Genomic DNA, 23,443 nt, shown 5'->3' with positions numbered 1-23,443 from the left:
CCGCCCAATAGCAGAGGAGGGGCGGAGATGAGCGGCCGGAACATCCCGCCACCTCCTTCCTTCCTCATTGCCGGTGGACGCAGGTAAGGAGATGTTCGTCGTTCCTGCGGTGTCACACACAGCAATGTGTGATGCCGCAGGAACAACGAGCAACCAGCGGCCTGCCCCACCAACGATATTATGAAAAGGAACGACGTGTCAATGATCAACGCTTTTTGACGTTTTTGCTATGGTCGATCGTCGCTCCTTGATGTCACATGCTGCGATGTTGCTAACGGCGCCGGATGTGTGTCACTAATGACGTGACCTCCGACGATATATCGTTAGCGATGTCGCAGCGTGTAAAGCACCCTTTAGGGGACTGTGGGATTCAGTTCTGGTAGGCGTTAGCAGGGACACAGGAAAGTGGCACACACAGGGTTTTAGTCCAGAAGGGTCAGTGTTTTATTCACACTGAACATAAACATAAATGCAGTCTTACTTCAGACGGGGATACAAAAGGAAAAGTCCGGCTTGGTAAACAGCATAACATCAGTCCCAGTCCACACAGTTTTGGTTTCCCCACAAGGTCTTCTTCAGGTTTCCAGCTCAACCACCCACAGACTGAGAAGTTTTGACTGCCTTTTTCTGCTGTGCTCATCACACAGCTGTGCTCATCACACAGCTGTGCTCATCAGGCCTTGCCTCACAGCCTGAACTAGCAGAGAAGATCCAGACCAGGAATAACCCCTTCTCTGCTGTTCAACAGTGCAATAGGCCAGGAGGAATATAGCTATAGGGAGGGGAGTTCTGGTCCCCTTCTTCCGAGAGCCATAACCTTTTATTTTTTTGTCAATTTTACCATATGCCGCCACTGACCAACTGCCGCTGCCACCACGGACCTGCCGTGCCTGCCAGCACAACCTCTGCCTCCTATGACCCCACATCACTACCACTGCTGCCCCCCTCCGGTAAGACAACACCGGAGAATAAGACGGACCCCATTTTTAATTATTTTTTTTACCTTTTATCTCAAATTTGGGGTGCGTCTTATAATCCGGTGCACCTTATAAAACGAAAAATACGGTAATTTTGGCATTTGGATTTTTTTTGCCGCTATGTCGTTTACCGATCGGATTAATTGATTTTATATTTTTATAGATCGGATATATTTCTAAACACGGCGATACCTTTTAATTTTCAATGGGGTGATTTGAACTTTTAGGTTTATATTTTTTTACTTATTTTTTTTATTTTACTAGTCCTCCTAGGAGGCTACAAGGATCAGCAGTCTGATCGCTGATTCATTTCTCCTGATTAGAGCAGCATCGCTCTGTACAGCAGAAATGCTGTGCTCTTGTTACAGCCGCTGCTCTGCCGGCTGTAACAGGACCTATGTCATGATAACGACAAAAGTCATGACATTACTCTGAGGCTACCATGACAACCATCAGCTCTCCGTGATCGTGTCATGGGGCCTCCAATGGCGTCGGGAAAAGGTGCGTTCCCCACTGTGGCACTTTAAACGACACTGTCTCATTTTGACAGTAAGATTTAAGGTGTTAATAGGCGTGGGTGCCTGCGAGGCACACATGTCTGCTGTTCAAATCAGCAGACATGTGCGGGATCACCACCGGCTCACCGCAGCAGCCGGTGGTGATCACTCTTTCATGATTTAGAATGTACCGGTATGTACTAGGGTTATTAAGTGATTAAAGGCACATGATGGCTGATTAAATTAGCCATCATCTGCTTGTGGTTCTGGGTGCATAAGGGACCTGGTTCCCTTTAATTCAATTGTAACATCAAGCTCTGAATATAACTGTAGTAAAAAGAATAAAATTGGTAAATCAATACACTTTTATACCAGTTTAAATTCCCTTGAAACTAGATAAAGTTATAAAAAAAATACTACAAAATATAAAAGAAAATTATTCTTTTTGAATATATGTGTATAAAAACGATAATCTTGGATCTGATATAAAGTACAGACCAAAAGTTTGGACACACCGCATTCAAAGAGTTTTCTTTATTTTCATGACTCTGAAAATTGTAGATTCACATTGAAGGCATCAAAACTATGAATTAGCACATGTGGAATGAAATACTTAACAAAAAAGTGTGAAACAACTGAAAATGCCTTATATTCTAGGTTCTTCAAAGTAGCCACCTTTTGCTGTGATTACTGCTTTGCACACTCTTGGCATTCTCTTGATGAGCTTCATGAGGCAGTCACCGGAAATGGTCTTCACTTCACAGGTGCGCCCTGTCAGGTTTAATAAGTGGGATTTCTTGCCTTATAAATGGGGCTGGGACCATCAGTTGTGTTGTGCAGAAGTCTGGTGGATACACAGCTGATAGTCCTACTGCATAGATTGTTAGAATTTGTATTATGGCAAGAAAAAAAGCAGCTAAGTTAAGAAAAACGAGTGGCCATCATTACTTTAAGAAATGAAGGTCATTCAGTCCGAAAAAAATGGGAAAACTTTGAAAGTGTCCCCAAGTACAGTGCCAAAACCATCAAACGCTACAAAGAAACTGGCTCACATGAGGACCGCCCCAGGAATGAAAGACCAAGAGTCACCTCTGCTGTGGAGGATAAGCTTATCCGAGTCACCAGCCTCAGAAATCGCAGGTTAACAGCAGCTCAGATTAGAGACCAGGTCAGTGCCACACAGAGTTCTAGCAGCAGACACATCTCTAGAACAACTGTTAAGAGGAGACTTTGTGCAGCAGCCTTCATGGTAAAATAGCTGCTAGGAAACCACTGCTAAGGACAGGCAACAAGCAGAAGACACTTGTTTGGGCTAAAGAACACAAGGAATGGACATTAAACTAGTGGAAATCTGTGCTTTGGTCTGATGAGTCCAAATTTGAGATCTTTGGATCCAACCACCGTGTCTTTGTGCGACGCAGAAAAGGTGAACGGATGGACTCTACATGCCTGGTTCCCACCGTGAAGCATGGAGGAGGAGGTGTGATGGTGTGGGGGTGCTTTGCTGGTGACACTATTTGGGATTTATTCAAAATTGAAGGCATACTGAATCAGCCTGGCTACCACAGCATCTTGCAGTGGCATGCTATTCCATATCCGGTTTGCGTTTAGTTGGACCATCATTTATTTTTCAACAGGACAATGACACACCTCCAGGCTGTGTAAGGGCTATTTGACTAAGAAGGAGAGTGATGGGGTGCTACGCAGATAACCTGGCCTCCACAGTCACTAGACCTGAACCCAATCGAGATGGTTTGGGGTGAGCTGGACCGCAGAGTGAAGGCAAAAAGGGTGTAACGCCTGCCTGGATCCATAGACTCAGACGGACTTTAATGGACAGGCTAGAGGGAAGCCACTCACCAAGCAGGACCCCCAGAACCCTGAAACCCTTTAACCCCTATACAGGGATTTGGAATTACACAGGGCCCTGGAGATCACTAGCTATGAAAGGCAGCAGTCCGAAAGAGTAGTAGTCAGGCAGGGTCAAACCAGGAATTGCAGAACAGGGACAGAATCGTCAGGCAAGGACGTAATCAGAAAACGTAGCAGAGGTCAAATCCAGATCGGGCAGTGAGGTACATAAACAGCAGGCAGGAGGGTAGTCAGGAAACAAGCAGAAGTCAAAACACCAAAATCACTAAACAGAACAGGGCAGAACAGGAACCAGAATATCAGAACTATCTCTTGTAGTGGTCAGCAGACAGGAGGGGAATTAAGAAGGGTGTGGTGTCTTCCCATTGGTTGTAGCTGAATGATGGTAACTTCAGCTGGAAGACACACGCCACCTATAGTGAGCGAGTGGTGCTGCAGATCCCAAGGAAACCCAGCCCATTGGATGAGCGGAGCCTCTGCCCACTGGCGCCGCTGGCATTGACTCCTCTCCCATTACCAGCACTATCCATGGCAGGAACACGGCGTCGCCTGGCGATCGGAGTAGAAGTCGCTGCAGCGGACTCCGGTGGTGATGTAACAAAGGGCCAACAAGTGCTAAGCATCTCTGGGAACTGCTTCAAGACTGTTGGAAGTCAATTTCCGGTGACTACCTCTTGAAGCTCATCAAGAGAATGCCAAGAGTGTGCAAAGCAGTAATCAAAGCAAAAGGTGGCTACTTTGAAGAACCTAGAATATAAGACAGATTTTCAGTTGTTTCACACTTTTTTGTTAAGTATTTCATTCCACATGTTTTCATTCATAGTTTTGATGCCTTCAATGTGAATCTACAATTTTCAGAGTCATGAAAATAAAGAAAACTGAATGAGAAGGTGTATCCAAACGTTTGGTCTGTACTGTATGTGATACAATAATTGCTCATTCTAAATTTACATTAAAAAAACACTTACATGCCATCTCATTTATCAAAAAAAACATTTTATATTGAAGGCTATGGGCACATGATTCCGGCAGCCAAACAGGAAAGGGTTCTTTACAGTTAGAGCAGTCAGACTGTGGAATGCCGACCACAAGAGGTAGTAATGGCAGACACTATAACAGCTTTTATATCAGGGCTGGATGATTTCGTACACAACACTGTTGGTTATAAATGACTAAAGGCTACTTTACACACTGCGATATCGGTCCCGATATCGCTAGTGTGGGTACCCGCCCCCATCTGTTGCGCGACACGGGCAAATCGCTGCCCGTGCCGCACAACATCGCGCAGACCCGTCACACATACTTACCTGCCCGGCGACGTCGCTGTGACCGGCGAACCGCCTCCTTTCTAAGGGGGCGGTCCGTGCGGCGTCACAGCGACGTCACTGAGCGGCCGCCCAATAGAAGCGGAGGGGCGGAGATGAGTGGCCGGAACATCCCGCCCACCTCCTTCCTTCCTCATAGCGGCCGGGAGGCAGGTAAGGAGAGCTTCCTCGTTCCTGCGGCGTCACACATACCGATGTGTGCTGCCGCAGGAGCGACGAACTACATCGTTACTGCTGCAGTAACGATAATCGAGAATGTCACCGATGAGCGATTTTGCACGTTTTTGCAACGATGCAAAATCGCTCATCGGTGTCACACGCAGCAACATCGCTAATGCGGCCGGATGTGCGTCACAAACTCCGTGACCCCAACGACTCCGCATTAGCGATGTCGCAGCGTGTAAAGCCCCCTTTAGTGACCAAATGTAGAACTGGTGGAGGAAGGTTGAACTAGATGGACCTAGGTCTTTTTTTTAACCTAAGTAACTATGGAACTTTGTAACAAAAAAAACAAAATGCTTTGATTGTTCAAATCTTTAAGGAAAGAATAAGCCATGTGCATGACATTTCTGAAAGCTCCTTCACTCTGCTGGTGCTGTAAAGAGTTACCGTATGTTTTTCCTGCTGCATGTTATCAAGGCGTCGTCGCCGCCGTTATTTTCTTGGCTGTGTTCATTATACAAGCCTAGGCCTCGTTCAGACGTCCATTCTTCATGTACAGTATTTTTTTACAGTTGTCAGATGGGAAATCATTCATTTAATTGCACTTGTTGCTTTTTTTCCCATTATTACTTACCGTAGATTACAATAATAGAAACGGAGATACCCGAGTCTCCACCAGCCAGTAATTAGTAACTGAGGCTATACTACGACTGGGCGGACAAGGCACTGTGAGAAATCCGTGTCCTCTGGCTGCCCTGCTCACTTATGAGCGGAGTAATTCCAGTAACACCATATTAAAAAATTACTTATGTAGCAATTTGCTAAAACACTCCGCCACGCTTCCTAAAGATGATCATATAATTTAAGCGCGTCTAATAGGAATAACACATGACGTGGCGGGGAAGAGACGTACAGTATGACCCGAGAAGACTGTTACTAGTAAAGAAACTAAGATCTATGAACTGTACAGGTAAAAATATAATCTTTTAATAGCTGAAAGCATCCACTTTACCATTTCACACATGCCACAATCTGTTAAAGGGAATCTGATTCCAATGATGTGTCACTTATTGGACTGCTTGGTGCTGTCTTGATAAAATCCTTATTTTCTCTGCTGTAGATAAGCTCTGTATAACCCCACCCACATCACTGATTGGTAGCTTGCTGACAATCTGCCAATCAGTACTGGGGGGCGGGGTTACACAGATAAGCTGGACTGCTGGCATGTGACACTTAAGGCCCTGTCACACACAGAGATAAATCTGCGGCAGATCTGTGGTTGCAGTGAAATTGTGGACAATCAGTAGCAGGTTTGTGGCTGTGTACAAATGGAACAATATGTCCATGATTTCACTGCAACCACAGATCTGCCAAAGATATATCTATGTGTGTGACGGGGCCTTTAGTCCTTGCAGTGAATCTCCTGCGGATAAACCACTGATTGTATTGAAACTACAACAAACAGATCAGCAAGTGACACAACCCTGGAATCAGGCTCTCAGCCCCTACATCATGCTGCTCTCAGATTAAATAGCAAAAAAAAGAGGCAAATCATCAAAAAGCTTGCTCCAGAAATCTGGCATTAAGTTATGCAACTTAAAATAAATTTATCATACTTTATGGCATAAAAGTGACAATTTAAAGGGAATCTGTCAGCAGGCTTTTGATATGTAATCTAAAAGCAGCATATTATAGGGGAAGAGATCCTGATTCCAGTGATGTGTCACTTACTAGGTTGTGTTTTTCCATTCCAATAAATTCAGTGTTTTATCAGAAGGAGATTATCACTACAGGACTAGGTGTCTTGTGCCTTCTGGTCAAATCCTACCCACACCACAGATTAGCAGCTTTGTACACAGAAAGCTGCCAATCAGTGGTGTGGGCAGGGTTATACACAGGTCAGCATTCAGAGCCCAGCTAGATCTGCAGCAGAAAAAACTATGACTATCAAAACTGTGGCACCCAGAAAACTAAGTGACACATCACTGGAATTGGGGTCTCTGTCCCTACATTATGCTGCTAACAGATTACATAGCAAAAACCTGCTCATAGATTCCCTTTAAAACAAATGTACCTCAGTTTAATACTTTGCGTTAAACTATATAAAAGTGGTTTGTTTTCTTTTTGGTAAAGCGCTTACTTTTATCATTGAAAGAGGCCTCTATCCAAATACATAAAATCCATTATAGAAGCTCATGAAATAATTTTGTATATAAAATACGTATAATTCTTGGATGGTGTCCAAAAGTTGTCATCACCTAGTAAAAAAAAAAATCTGCAACCGTAGAAAACATAAAACATTCACCTAAGATTTGCTTTAATAAACTAAGCCTGAATGTGCAGTGAGTTTCTTAACATTATAATTTAGGGTACTTTCACACTTGCGTTTATTTCCTTCCGTTACAATCCGCCCTTTTGGAAAACAGCGGAATCCGTTAACGGATTCCGCTGTTTCCCATAGACTTGTATGGGTGACGGATTGTACCAAAAGGACCTGCGTTGCTTCCGCTGGGCGACGCTCCGTTGCTTCCCCCCAGCGGGAGGAACGCAGCATGTAACGTTATTTTGAGCAGCGGAATCCTCTGGATTTCACTGCACATGCTCTTTTTTTTTTTTTAAATCAAAACTTTATTTTGGCTCGCGGTGGCCGAACGTTCAGCTGAGCGCCCGGCCGTCGGCAAGCGACAGCGCTCAGCTGAGCGACCGGCCACCGGCATGCCCGGCCGCCGGCAAGTCACAGCGCTCAGCTGAGCGCCCGCTGGCATGCCCGCCGGCATGCCCGGCCGCCGGCAAGTGACAGCGCTCAGCTACTCACCCGGCGGCCGGCTGCAGGGAGCGATCAGCTGATCACCCGGCGGCCGGCTGCAGGGAGCGATCAGCTGATCACCCGGCGGCCGGCTGCAGGGAGCGATCAGCTGATCACCCGGCGGCCGGCTGCAGGGAGCGATCAGCTGATCACCCGGCGGCCGGCTGCAGGGAGCGATCAGCTGATCACCCGGCGGCCGGCTGCAGGGAGCGATCAGCTGATCACCCGGCGGCCAGCTACTGGGAGCGATCAGCTGATCGTTTACAATAGTCTGCCGCTGGTAAAACTGTAAAAAAAAAAAAAATCAAAACGAATTGCGATGTTTTGCAGCAGCCGTTGCATCCGTTGTGCCACTATATGCAACACATCCGTTACACAACGCAATGCAACGGATACCGTTCAACGCAAGTGTGAAAGTACCCTTAGGCTCTATGGATATAGCAGAACTACCATGTTTCCCCAAAAATAAGATGGGGTCTTATATTATTTTTGGCTCCAAAATATAAGTTCGGGCTTATTATCAGGTGAGGTCTAAGGGGTACTTTGCACGTTGCGACATCGCTACTGCGATATCGTCGGGGTCAAATCGAAAGTGACGCACATCCGGTGCCGGTAACTACGTCGCAACGTGTAAAGCCTAGATGCGCCGATAAACGATCGCAAAAGCGTCGTAAATCGGTGATCTGTGTAGCGTCGGACATTTTCATAATGTCGCACCAATTGGAAATACCATGTTGTTCCTCGTTCCTGCGGCAGCACACATCGCTGTGTATGAAGCTGCAGGAGCGAGGAACATCTCCTTACCTGCCTCCACCGGCTATGCGGAAGGAAGGAGGTGGGCGGGATGTTTACGTCCCGCTCATCTCCGCCCCTCCGCTTCTATTGGCCGCCTGCCGTGTGACGTCGCTTTGACGCCGCACGACCCGCCCCCTTAGGAAGGAGGCGGGTCGTCGGCCAGAGCGACGTCGCAGGGCAGGTAAGTGCATGTGAAGCTGCCGTAGCGATAATGTTCGCTACGGCAGCTATCACAAGATATCGCATCTGCGACGGGGGCGGGGACTATCGCGCTCAACATCGCTAGCATCGGCTAGCGATGTCGCAGCGTGCACAGTACCCCTTATATATTTTTTTTATTGCTGTACGTTGCCCCATTGCGTTGCTGTAAGACCCGGAAAATTTATAGTCATGAGCCGGCTATTTAAACGTATATTAATGCAAAATGAATATTCACCCCTTCCCCTCCCCACTCCTCTGTGCTGGCGTCAATGATTGGGTGCAGTCAGACTGCTGTACTAGTCAACCGAGGACCGCATCGCAATTCTCAGACTGGCTGGCGGCTCTCCTGACCTGAGCGTGACAGCTGCATAGAAAAAAAAATGCTGTCATGCTCAGGTCAGGAGAGCCGCCGACCAGTCTGAGAAATGCGATGTGATCCCCGGGTGAGTAATACAGAAGTCTGACTGCACCCAATCACAGATGCCGGCATCGAGGGGTGGGTGGAGGAAGGGGTGAATATTCATTTTGCATTAACAGGTGAGTAAAATAGATGTCTGAAAACACCCAATCACTGACGCTGGCATCGAGGGGTGGACGGAGAAAGGGGTGAATATTCATTTTGCATTAACGGGTGAGTAAAATAGATGTCTGAAAACACCCAATCACTGACGCCGGCATCGAGGGGTGGGCGGAGGAAGGGGTGAATATTCATTTTGCATTAACGGGTGAGTAAAATAGATGTCTGAAAACACCCAATCACTGACACCGGCACAGAGGGATGGGCGGGGGAAGGAGTGAATATTCATTTTGTATTAACATACATTTAACTAACCGGCATGCAACTATAAGTGTTCCGGGGCTTACAGCAACACAACGAGGCAACGTACAGCAATAAAACTTACATATCCTGAAAGGGCTGCCCAAGCTCTATTTCAAAATAAATACCATAATAGTGTGATGACCCGCAACTACGGCTTATTTTTGGAGTAGGGCTTATATTTTAAGCATACTCCAAAAAGGCCAAAAAATCCTGCCGGGGCTTATTTTCGGGGGGTAGGTTTTACTTTTAGGGAAACATAGCTAGAAGTAGGGGATATTTTTCCCAACCTCTTTCACATTACCTAAAATGAATATGCAGGTGAGGTCAGGGAGTGAAAACTTCAAAACAGATCCACATTGGAATTCCTCTAATTATTTCTATTTGATCCATGGTAACAATATAATCCGGAAAGATGTAATCAAAATCTGGCAAAACTATAGGATGATTTGTCAGATCTATGAATACCTTAAGTGAGGTAATGCGACCTAGTCTCCCGGTACCTACCAGCACGCAACCTCAGATCCTCACAAGATCTCCTTCTCTACTCCTCTCTTATCTCCTCTTCCCACAATCGCGTACAAGATTTCCCCCGTGCCTCCCCCATACTCTGGAACGCTCTACCTCAGCATATCAGACTCTCCCCTACCGTGGAAAGCTTCAAGAGGAACCTGAAGACCCACCTCTTCCGACAAGCCTACAACCTACAAGCCCTCAGTCCAGTAGACCACTGCGCAACCAGCTCTGTCCTCACCTATTGTACCATCACCCATTCCCTGTAGACTGTGAGCCCTCGCGGGCAGGGTCCTCTCTCCTTCTGTACCAGTCTGTTTTGTACTGTTAATGATTGTTGTACGTATACCCTCTTTCACTTGTAAAGCGCCATGGAATAAATGGCGCTATAATAATAATAATAATAATAAAGGCGGTCCTTGCATGTTTCCTGACCTTCTTTCCGGCAGGGACGCCGGTATGCTCTCCGTCCTGGCTTCACTGCTGTGTCCTCCCACCCTGCTCCTGCTCCCTGCTGCATCTTCCTGCCCCCAAGCCTGCACACACCTCGCAGGTCTCCCGGTAGCTTGCTTAGGGGACGCGCACATGAGCTCACTGCCTCTTAAAGAGGCAGCACACCTAGATCTGGAAGTGCCTTTAAACCTATGGCTGAGAGGCACTGGACTGTTAAGATATCCTCCCCCTTAGGGAGGTGCTTCAGCAACGTGTAAAGTCAGTTGTTACTATGTTTGCTAGTTGTCAGGTCTTTTGACCCAAATATGTGTTCCAGGGTCCGTACCTTGCCTGTTCAGTTCCTGATTCCCATTGGTGTATCTGTATCCTTACCTGTGTCCAGTACCTCGTGTACCTAAGGGTCCTATATACCTGCACCTGTGTTTCTGCACCAGTACTAGTCCTGTGAACCCATGTCCATTTTGATATCCAGCCTGTACCAGCCGTCCAGACTGCCCCTACGATACTGCAGACCCATCACTTGTCCAGAGTCCGTATTCCTGACCCCTGGGGGAACTGAACTGCCCTGGAGTGGCACTTGGCGGCTACCTGCAGCAGCAAGCCTATCCACACCATCAGTGGCTCTAGTGAAGAACCAAGTAGTCGCTTAGTCAAGCCCCTCCAATGTATGCCCAGCTCTGTGGTGCAGTGGGTCTACACCCACAAGCGTGACAGTTTGCTCAGGTAATGGACCCGCTGACTCCAGCTCCCCTACGTTTTCAGTGTTGTACAAGAGGACTAGCCAGTAGGAACAGCAGGAACAAATCCTGACCAATCTGTGGCCTGTGTAAAATGCTCTGAATAGGATAACTGAAGTGAGCACTAATATATATATTATGAGTGCAAGCCAAAAATTACATACTATATACGGATAAGGCTGCACATCAAACTTAGATAATAGTATAATGCCTCAAGCATATGGACAAATATTGGAATATACAATGAAAAATGCTACTTGCTAATTTGAACATGTGAATAATGAATTGCATACCTGCCATGAATATTGGGAAAAAGGAGATATTTAGCAATCGCATTGATCAATGTAACGGAGCCCCAAGGCCTCGTCAAGGCATATCTCTATATTGGGGTCCCTAGCTCTGTGACCCTAACTGTGTGTCATCTCATTGCAATTAAAAACTGCTATGGGTGGAGAGGGGTAACTAAGGACTTTCTTATATAGGAGATTTCTGAATGTGAACACAGCTCCGCCCCTTTCGGCCATGTTTTTTCCATCTCCTATATAAGAAAGTCCTTAGTTACCCCTCTCCACCCATAGCAGTTTTTAATTGCAATGAGATGACACACAGTTAGGGTCACAGAGCTAGGGACCCCAATATAGAGATATGCCTTGACGAGGCCTTGGGGCTCAGTTACATTGATCAATGCGATTGCTAAATATCTCCTTTTTCCCAATATTCATGGCAGGTATGCAATTCATTATTCACATGTTCAAATTAGCAAGTAGCATTTTTCATTGTATATTCCAATATTTGTCCATATGCTTGAGGCATTATACTATTATCTAAGTTTGATGTGCAGCCTTATCCGTATATAGTATGTAATTTTTGGCTTGCACTCATAATATATATATTAGTGCTCACTTCAGTTATCCTATTCAGTTATATGTAGTTTTTTTCTGAATGTGAACACAGCTCCGCCCCTTTCGGCCATGTTTTTTCCATCTCCTATATAAGAAAGTCCTTAGTTACCCCTCTCCACCCATAGCAGTTTTTAATTGCAATGAGATGACACACAGTTAGGGTCACAGAGCTAGGGACCCCAATATAGAGATATGCCTTGACGAGGCCTTGGGGCTCAGTTACATTGATCAATGCGATTGCTAAATATCTCCTTTTTCCCAATATTCATGGCAGGTATGCAATTCATTATTCACATGTTCAAATTAGCAAGTAGCATTTTTCATTGTATATTCCAATATTTGTCCATATGCTTGAGGCATTATACTATTATCTAAGTTTGATGTGCAGCCTTATCCGTATATAGTGTGTAAAATGCTCTGACATGGGTGGCCCCCAGCAACACCTTTTAACCCGCAGTTCCGACACAGCCGGTTATTCTTCCACCTAGTGTTGGACCCCGTTTGTCTGCTCAACCTCTTGTGAGAGAAAGGGAATGTAGTCTCCAACCTGCACACTGTCCTGGAGGCATTCTGCAAGGTTTTCGACAAGCTCAGACTGCGCCAGTGAAGTCTTACAATAGACCAGTATGCAGTCCGTTTCTGCAAAACTAGGTTGGAATAATGAGGCCCTGGCAGCTGCATTCTGGGAGGGTCTCGCTTGGAGAATTAAGGACAAATTAGTAGGCAGAGATTGTACCACCTCCTTGGATGACCTGGTTCCCCTGGCTATCAGGATCGACCTCAGGTTTCAGGAACGCTCGAGAGAGGTGGTCCGTGAGAGGAGGTTAATGCGCCTGGCCCCAACCTTCCAGATACTGATCATTCTGTAGTCTTCTGCTTCCACAGCCCATGCAAGTTGACCAAGAAAATCTGACTAAACACCACCAGGAACTCCGTCACACTGACGGAAACTGCTTCTACTGTGGAACGCCTCGAATATTGGTTACTGTCCCAAGAAACCGGAAAACTCCCAACCCTAGAGCCTGTTGGAAATGCTACCAAGGAAGAGAACAACTCCTCTCTGCATCTGACTATCAGTGTCCATTTCCTGTGGCAACACCCGGTTCATCGAGTCTGCCTTTATAGACTCTGGTTCCACAGGAAACTTCATGAAATGGGCCGTGGTGTATCGGTATCAGCTTCCAATCCAATGTCTTCAAAGTCCTCTAGTGGTGACATCTGTTGAGGAGAAAGCCTGTTAATTTAATTACAGAGTAAGTGGAGCTTGGGGTCAGAATGCACATCCACTGCTTCTGGATGTAACGCCTGCCTGGATCAACAGACTCAGGTAGGATGTAATGGACAGACTAGAGGAAAGCCCCTCACCAAGCAGGACCCCAGAACCCTGAAACCCTTTAACCCCTATACAGGGATTTGGAATTACACAGGGCCCTGGAGATCTCTACCCGTGGAAGGCTGCAGTCTGATGAGAGTAGTCGTCAGGCAGGGTCAAACCAGGAACAGCAGAACAGGGACAGAATCGGCAGGCAAAGGCGTAAACAGAAAACGTAGCAGTGGTCAGATCCGGGTCGGGCAGCGAGGTACAAAACAGCAGGCAGAAGGGTAGTCAACAACAAGCAAGTCAGCGCACAGGAATCACAAAACAAACAGCACATGAGCCAGAATCAGAACTATCTCTGGCAGAGGTCAGCAGACAGGAGGGGGAATAAGAAGGGTGTGGTGTCTTCCCATTAGCTGTAGCTGAATGATGGTACTTCAGCTGGGAGACACCCGCCACCTACAGTCAGCCAGCGGTACTGCAGATCCCAAGAAGATAACCCAGCCCAGTGGATGATCGGAGCCTGCGCCCACCGATGCTGCTGGCATCGACTCCTCTCCCATCACCAGCACCATCCACGGCAGGAACACGGCGTCACCTGGCGATCGGAGCATCAGTCGCTGGAGCAGACTCCGGCGGTGACGTAACACTGGACCTTTCGTGGCTAAGAATTCATGAGCCTGTCTTAGACTAGAGATCCGGTGAGGTGCTTTGATGGAGTCAATCCTGCCATGAGAAATGTCTCGACCCTGGACATCCTGTCCGACTGCCAGTGAATCTGTCAAATCTACCGGGTCTGCCACCCGCCTATTAGTCCTACACAGACATCTTCGATAAGAAGGAAGTAGAGACGTTACCTCCACACATGACTATTCATTAGATCTACTTGAGTGTTCCTTTCCTTCTCGAAGCAGAAGCCTTTTTACCCAGGTTGAGACCCAAGCCATGTCAGAGTACATCAAGGAGAATCTGGCAATGGATTTATCCAGAAATCCTCTTCTCCGGCTGGTGCTGGGGTCTTCTTTGTGAAGAAGAAAGACGTTTCTCTGCTGCCCTGTATCGACTACATGAGCCTCAATCAAATCACGATCAATAACAAGTATCAGTTGCCTCTCATTCCAAAATTGTTTGATCACCTCAGAGGAACCAGAATTTTCACAAAGATTGATCTACGTGGAGCTTATAACCGTATACTCATACGCCAGGGAAACGAGTGAAAGGCCACCTTTAACACTCGGAACAGCCACTACGAGTATCTTGTAATGCCGTTTGGGCTCAGCAATGTCCCTGTGGTCTTCCAAGAAAACATAAATGACATCTTCCGTGACCTCCTCTACAAGAGTAGAGTGTGGTGGTCTACCTGGACAACATCTGCCCACTCACTGGAGGAATGTTAGTCTGGTCCTGCAGAGACTGAGGGGAAAACCGCCTGTAAGCCAAGTTCAGGAAGTGCATTTTTGAGCAGACCTTACTTCCTTTTCTGGGTTACATCAGCTCGAATACAGGGATAAGAATGGATCCTGAGCAGGTGTCTGCGATTCTGAAATGACTTTGTCCTGATGGTATAAAAGCTATCCAATAGTTTCTTGGGTTTGCTAATTATTCCAGTCAATTTATTCCGCATTTCTCATCTCGAACCACTCCGATTTCTGCCCTAATCCACAAAGAGGCTGATCTGAAGAGTTGGACACCAGAGGCTGAGAACGTTTCACCTCTCTGAAGCACGCCTGTTCATCAGATCAGCTCCAATGCTGCACAGACCAGAGGTCGAACAGTTCTTTGTGGAAGTGGATGCTTCTTCCTCTGCAGTTGGGGAGTCCTGAAGCAGAAATCTCCTACCAGACGAATGGTTACCTGCAGTTTCTTTTCCAAGTCTTTCTCTGCTCCTGAACATAATTATTTAATTGGCGACTGTGAGTTGCTGATAGTTAAGATGGCTTTGGAGGAGTGGCAATACCTACTAGAAGGGGCAGTCCATCTAATTGTCATTTACACAGATCATAAGAACTTGGCCTACCTGCAGCTCGCACAGAGGCTGAATCTGAACCAAGCTAAGTGGTCACAGGTCTTTGCCCGCTTTGATTTCATTCTCCATTTCCGGCCAGCAAACAAGAACATCAAGGCAGATGCTCTTTTTGGGTCCAATTCGTCAACCGACCAGGAGGAGCAGCCACAACATATCATTGAGCCCTCCAAAATTATAACTGTGGCTCACGTGAAGTTATCTCAGGTTCCACCTGGAAAGACCTTTTTCGCAGAGGAAAGGAAGCTAGTTATTCAGTGGAGTCACTCCTCTCACATGCCTGGTCATGTCGGACAGAAGAAGATGGCTATTTATATCTTGCGGAGTTATTGGTGGCCACAGATCTTCCGGTGCCCACTTTACTCCCTTGTCTGGTTTCAGTTTCATCCCAGGCTCGTAGAGAAGTTCATTCAGCTTATCTTTCGTATTCACAGGTTACCACGCCACATAGAGGCGTCCTATTCACGTCCAGGTTCTGGAAGTCCACTTGCAACCTGCTGAATGTGGCTCTGGATTTTTCGTGTATCTATCATCCTCAGTCGAATGGTCAAGTGCGGCGAGTCAATCAGATCTTGACTAACTTCCTGTGGCACTTCGTCAACACACACCACAGCAATTGGGTCAAGCAGTTGCCTTGGGTGGAGTTATCAAATAAAAACGATGTGAGTGAGGTTTTAGCGAGTTCTCCATTCTTTATCGTGTATGGTCAACAGCCCAATATTCCCTTTCCTGTGTCGACCAGCTTTGGTATTTCTGTGGCAGATACTCTCTCACCAAGAGCTTCTCCTGAATCTGGGAAATCACCAAGACCACACTGGTAAAATTGTCCGAGCGCTTGAAGATACATGCAGACAAGAGGTGCATGGGCCCACCTTGCTTCTGTCCAGGGGGCAAGGTATGGCTTTCTTCAAGGTATGCCCATCTCAAGATGCCTTCCTACAAGCTGGGTCCTCACTATATTGGACCTTTCGAAGTTCTCAAATAGATTTAATCGCATCTCCTACCAGTTGAAGCTTCTGGCCTTGCTATGTATCCCAGGTTGGAAGAAGGAAAGGCGTAAAAGAGGGGGTGGAACTGTACCGCCGCTGGCATTCATGCATGTGTCCTCACCCTCCCGGCATGCTCTCCTTCCCAGCTGTGCTGCTGATTCCACCCGCCTTGCTACGTCTTCGTACCGTACAGGGATAAGAGAGAGCACACTCCCTGCTTCTTGCAGGGGCAGCGCGCCTAAATCCGGAAATGCCTCTTAGCCTACGGCTGAGAGGCACTGGGTTCTTAAGGCATTCTCCCCCTTAGGGAAGTAAATGAGCAATGTTCCAAGTCATTTGTTACTACCTGTATCCTGCTCCTGTGTCCCAGTACCTCCTGTATTCCTGAAGATCCTATATACCCACAAGTGTGTTCCTGCACCAGTACTAGTACTGTGAAACTGTATCTGTATTGCCATCCAGTCTGTATCAGCCCTCCTGTCTATTCCTGCAGACCCATCACTTGTCTAGAGTCCGTACCCGCATTTCTGACCCCTGGGAGTAGCTGCCGCAGTACTGGGGACTGCCTTGGCGTGGCACCTGGAGCAGGTAAGCCCGGCTCTGTGCCACAGTGGATCAACACACAACAGCATGACAGCTGCCATTCAAAAGAGCATATAAATACCTTCAATTATGCTTGTTTATTATTAATAAATATATAAATTCTTATAACAAAATGCAAAAACAAATATATATGTAATACAAATTCACTAAAAGGGAGTCTGTCATCGTTTTTTTTTTCCTAATCTAAGAGCAGCATGATGTAGTTGCAGAGACATTTACAGAAATGTGTCCTTCCCTTACTGGGCTGTTTGCTATAGATTTGTTAAAATCACCACTGATTGGCAGCCTCCTGCCTATGCACAGTGTACACAGAAAGCTGCCAATGAGTGGTGTAAGTGGGGTTATACAGATCTCCGTATTCAAAGAACTGGTAAAACCGCTGCAGAGAAAACTGTTTTTAATCAAAGCTGAAGCAACCAATATAGTAAGTTACATTGCTGGATTTGTGGTCTCTGCCCCTATATCATGCTACTCCCCCCCCCCCCCCGCCCCCGGTGATAGCACCCCCCCCCGCGCCTGTTCCTCCCTCCCTCTGACTGTATGTAAATTTCTCTATTCAGAAACACGGCGTCGGAGTTGGCGCCTGCGCATAACGCTTATCTCCAGCGCCATGTTTCTGAAGCCCGTAGTACCTAGTATTGTGCATGAGAGGGCGGCGCATGCGCCCTCGCTTCTTTAGATCTCGCACGCGGTCACAACAGGACTGGAGAACAGCTGATCTTACCCCGATTAGCTGCAGCTACAATATCGTCTGCTGCAACCAATCACAGACGCTGGTTGGTGGGGGAAGCAGTGAATATGTATGAGCCTAATGAGCCGCCCGGGAGGAAGAATGAGAGGCCACAGGAGCAGTGTGACAGCCCCAGTCATTCAGTAAGTATGAAGCGCTTACTCCTACCCCTTTACGCCGGATTCTGGTCCCCATAGACTTTATATGGGGACCGGCATCTCACCAGATATCAAGGATCAATGCGGCTGACTCCATTAATCTGCCAGTCCTCCGAAACGCAGGGACAAAACGCAAAAAGAATGGATATGCTGCATCTTTGTGGTCACCACAAAGATGCAGCCAAAAAAAAGTGCAACGTGCGCACAGCAAAAATGAAATCTCCTAGACTTTGCTGGGGAAGGAAATGCTTTTGCAAAAGTTTTGGGACCAAAACAGCACCTGAAAAAAGCGGGAAAAAAACGCAACGTGTGCACAAGGTCTTGCACAAGAACATTGTACACTACTGTGCTCATCTACTACATTCTTGTGGCATTCTGAAAAGACAGAAAACACCGCAAAGGAGCGGAAACGGACTGAATGTTTCATACTGTGGACTCCTGCTTTCTTTTAACTCAATGGCTCCATTAGGGATAACATTTTCAATCTTGTTTTTGGGTCATTCAGAGCAAAGCCCTGGGCAGGGACATGAAGAACAAATCCCAATGAAAACAGTCTCTAAAAGAAATTGATTTTTGTGATCCAATTTTATCTGGTTTTATATATCTAATATATAAAGCTGAATGTGTGTGTGTGTGTATGTGTGTGTGTGTGTCTGTATGTCCGGGATTGGCATCTGCATCGTCGCAGCTACAGCCACAAAATTTTGCACACTCACACGTCTGGACCCAGAGAGCGTCATAGGCTATATTTTGAGGGGAAATTTTAACCCCGCGCTTTACAGTTATTCGACAAAAAACCTGCCTCCATTAAAGCGAATGGAGCTAGGAGCCAGAGTGCAGCCAGAACTTTAGAAGAATGCGCAGCCACGCCCTTATATGGAATGTTGGCGTGTCACAATGCAGCCAGGGAAAGAGACAGACACAGACAGGGAAAGAGGCAGACACAGACAGGGAAAGAGGCAGACACAGACAGGGTAAGAAACAGACATAGACAGGGTAAGAGACAGACACAAAGAGACAGACTGACAGGGAAAGAGACAGACAGACACAGACAAAGAGACAGACACAGACAAAGAGACAGACACAGACAAAGAGACAGACACAGACAAAGAGACAGACACAGACAAAGAGACAGACACAGACAAAGAGACAGACACAGACAAAGAGACAGACAAAGAGACAGACAAAGAGACAGACAAAGAGACAGACAAAGAGACAGACAAAGAGACAGACAAAGAGACAGACAAAGAGACAGACAAAGAGACAGACAAAGAGACAGACAAAGAGACAGACAAAGAGACAGACACAGACAGGGAAAGAGACAGACACAGACAGGGAAAGAGACAGACACAGACAGGGAAAGAGACAGACACAGACAGGGAAAGAGGCAGACACAGACAGGGTAAGAAACAGACATAGACAGGGTAAGAGACAGACACAAAGAGACAGACTGACAGGGAAAGAGACAGACAGACACAGACAAAGAGACAGACACAGACAAAGAGACAGACACAAACAAAGAGACATATAGGGAAAGAAAGGGAAAGAGACAGACAGGGTAAGATACAGACAAAGACAGGTAAAGAGAGACAAAGAGACAGACACAGGGAAAGAGACAGAGGGAAAGAGACAGACAGGGAAAGAGAGGGAAAGAGACAGACAGGGAAAGAGAGGGAAAGAGACAGACAGGGAAAGAGACAGACAGGGAAAGTGACAGAGATAGATAGACATGGAAAGAGACAGATAGACAGACAGGGAAAGAGATTGAGACAGACGGAGAAAGACACAGACAGTCAGAGACAGACAGGGAAATAGACAGACAAAGAGAGAGAGAGACAGATATATATACAGATGGGGAGACAGAGAATGGGAGAGAAACAGAGAGACAGTTACAAACACGGGCGTTAATATATTCTATTTTGTTAACAACAGTTATTAACCCGGGCGAAGCCGGGTAGTACAGCTAGTTATAAATAAAACAAAAGTATGTTTGAAGCTTTTTGAACAAAGTAACAGCACCAGAAGTACAACATGAATAATTTTTTTCTCTATTATACTCATTTACTGGGTTCTGTGGCTGTCAAATCAGTGCCAAGGGGTGGCTAGTCATTTCACTCATTGAGATTACATGATAAAGATATCCTGAAAGCTGCACTCAACTAAGCGAAGCAAGTATGAGTGCAGCATTTGATTCATGTGGGGGGGGGAAATAAAATTGAGCCCACTTCAAGGTGCAGTTCATACAAACGTTTAAAAAAAAAAATTGTCCAATTTGTCATCTGAATTGCTATCTGTTTTTATACATCAGCAGTTATTAAAATGTAAAACAACAAAGAGCAGTTTACTATGTTAAAGAACTGTATATGAAAATATCAAATGCTGTAAAGTTTTTTGTGCACCCATAACTTTGAAAAAGTGAATCTCATCCAAAATCTGAGCGAGACACATATCCTGCAATTTTTTTTTTCATGTAGACATTCGGCACATGTAAAAAAAATAAAAAAGAAAAAGTTAATCTGAACAGTCTTATTAAAAAGAATCTGTCAAGTGATTTTCTAGTACAATATTAATGTTATGTTTAAATAGAGCTTAAGAAGACCTTTCAGTATCAATCAGTTTTATTGCTCTACCTTATCCTGTTATCTTGTTGTAAGCTCCCTAGAATTCAGTGTGACTTAGGGTACCGTCACACTTTAGCGACGCTCCAGCGATCCCACCTACATGGTCGCTGGTGAGCTGTCAATCAGGCAGATCTCACCAGCGACCAGTGACCAGCCCTCAGCCAGCAGCGACGCGTGGAAGCGACGCTGCACTTGGTAACTAAGGTAAATATCGGGTAACCAAGCGCTTGGTTACCCGATATTTTCCTTTGTTACCAGCGCACACCGCTTAGCGCTGGCTCCCTGCACTCCTAGCCAGAGTACACATCGGGTTAATAAGCAAACCGCTGTGCTTATTTACCCGATCTGTACTCCAGCTACGTGAGCAGGGAGCCGGCACTGGCAGCGTGAGAGCAGCGGACGCTAGTAACCAAGGTAAATATCGGGTAACCAAGAAAGGGCTTCCCTTGGTTACCCAATGTTTACCTTGGTTACAGCTTATTGCAGGCTGCCAGAAGCCGTCTCCTGCTCCCTGCACATTCAGATCGTTGCTCTCTCGCTGTCACACACAGAGATGTGTGCTTCACAGCGGGAGAGCAACGTCAAAAAAATGACTCAGCAGTGTGTGCATCGAGCAGCGATTTCACAGCAGGGGCCAGGTCGCTGCTCAGTGTCACACACAGCGAGATCGCTAATGAGGTCACTGCTGCGTCACAAAAAACGTGACTCAGCAGCGATCTCACTAGTGATCTCGCAATGTGAGAAGTACCCCTTAGTAACTAGTCAACCATTTGTAAATATGTAAATACAAATTGCATATGCCCTGCTCCCCCCTCCCAGTGCTGGCATCAGTGATGGTAAATCTGAACTGAATGTGCACCGCTGCTCCCACCCATACTCCCTCCCACCTCTTAGCAGTACTACATATAGGCTAGTCAAGTGTATCAGACACTGAATTCTACAGAGCTTACAGCAAGATAACAGGATAAGGTATAACAATAAAATTTACTGATCCTGAAAGGTCTCCTTAAAGGCCACGTCTCACTAAGCAACATCGCTAGCAACATCGCTGCTGAGTCACATTTTTTGTGACGCAACAGCGATCTTGCTAGCAATGTTGCTGTGTGTGACATCCAGCAACAACCTGGCCCCTGCTGTGAGGTCGCCGGTTGTTGCTGAATGTCCTGGACCATTTTTTAGTTGTTGCTTTCCCGCTGTGAAGCACACATTACTGTGTGTGACAGCGAGAGAGCAACAACTGAATGTGCAGTGAGCGGGGAGCCGGCTTCTGCGGTCGCTGGTAACCAAGGTAAACATCGGGTAACCAAACAAAGTGCTTTGCTTGGTTACCCGATATTTACCTTGGTTACTAGCGTCCGCCGCTCTCAGGCTGCCAGTGCTGGCTCCCTACTCCCTGCACACGTAGCAAGAGTACACATCGGGTAAATAAGCAAAGCGGTTTGCTTATTAACCCGATGTGTACTCTGGCTACGAGTGCAGGGAGCCAGAGCTAAGCGGTGTGCACTGGTAACCAAGGTAAATATCGGGTAACCAAGCAAAGCATTATGCTTGGTTACCCGATATTTACCTTATTACCTTAGTTACCAAGCGCAGCATCACTTCCACGCGTCGCTGCTGGCTGGGGGTGGTCACTGGCCGCTGGTGAGATCTGCCTGTTTGACAGCTCACCAGCGACCATGTAGTGACGCTCCAGCGATCCCTGCCAGGTCAGATCGCTGGAGCGTCGCTTAGTGTGACGGTACCTTAAGTCATATTTAAAGATAACATTAGTATTGTACTACAAAATGACCTGACAGATTCCCTTTAAACAACATTGGTAATTTTGTGCAAATTTAGTTCAGATTTACAATCACTTATGCCAGCACTGAGAGATGGGAAAGGGGAGCAAGGCAAATGCAAATTGTATTTACATACACTTGCCTAGTTACTAAGGCGGGCTTTACATGTTGCGACATCGGTAACGATATATCGTCGGGGTCACGTCATTAGTGACGCACATCCGGCGCCGTTACCGACGTCGCAGCGTGTAAACCCTAGGAACGACGATCACCGATCGCAAAAACGTCAAAAATCGGTGATCGCTGACACGTCGCTCCATTCCATAATATCGTTGCTGCTGCCGGTACGATGTCGTTTGTCGTTCCTGCAGCAGCACACATTGCTGTGTGCGACACCGCTTGAACGACAAACATCTCCTACCTGCGTCCACCGTCAATGCGGAAGGAAGGAGGTGGGCGGGATGTTATGTCCCGCTCATCTCCGCCCCTCCGCTTCTATTGGCCAGCCGCTTAGTGATGTCGCTGTGACGCCGAACGCACATCCCCCTTGAAGGAGATATTGTTCGGCGGTCACAGCGACGTCGCCGACCAGGTATGTGGGTGTGAAGCTGCCGTAGCGATAATGTTCGCTACGGCAGCAATCACCACATATCGCATGTGTGACGGGGGCGGGTGCTATCGCGCTCAACATCGCTAGCAATTGCTAGCGATGTCGCAGCGTGTAAAGCCCGCCTAAGTCACAGTGAATTCAATAGACCTTACAACAAGATAACAGGATAACGTAGAGCAATAACACATAATAATCCTTAAGGGTCTCCTTAAGCCCTTTTTAAAGATAGAATTAGTATTGTACTACAAAATCACCTGACAGATTCCCTTTAAACAACAATGGTTTGAGTGCGGTCAGTATTTTTCCCAAACCGAAAATATGGTTGTGTAAACATATTCTGAGTGATACTACACATAAAGTGCTGCCTTCATTAACAAAGGACTTTTGACAAGTTATTTAAAATGACACTCATCAGTAATGGTTACTACAAATAGGAATGTGCACTATTTTTATAATTTGAATAGGTAGTGGAGCGGCTCAAAAGTAAGGTCAATAATATGTTAGCCCATTCCAAGAACCAATACTAATCATCTGTAGTTTGTAGGGTATCCCACCA

At 46.5% G+C, this 23,443-nt stretch overlaps 1 protein-coding gene across 2 annotated transcripts in view; it reads right to left on the bottom strand.

Moving 5' to 3' along the window:
* The window catches only part of LOC142251419 (uncharacterized), a 220,138-nt gene that overhangs the window by 158,183 nt on the left and 38,512 nt on the right, over positions 1 to 23,443 (bottom strand). The window lies entirely within an intron of this gene.

Source organism: Anomaloglossus baeobatrachus, chromosome 9, assembly GCF_048569485.1.
Source record: "Anomaloglossus baeobatrachus isolate aAnoBae1 chromosome 9, aAnoBae1.hap1, whole genome shotgun sequence".
Taxonomy (NCBI): Eukaryota; Metazoa; Chordata; class Amphibia; order Anura; family Aromobatidae; genus Anomaloglossus; species Anomaloglossus baeobatrachus.
This window is presented reverse-complemented; position numbering and strand designations above follow the sequence as displayed.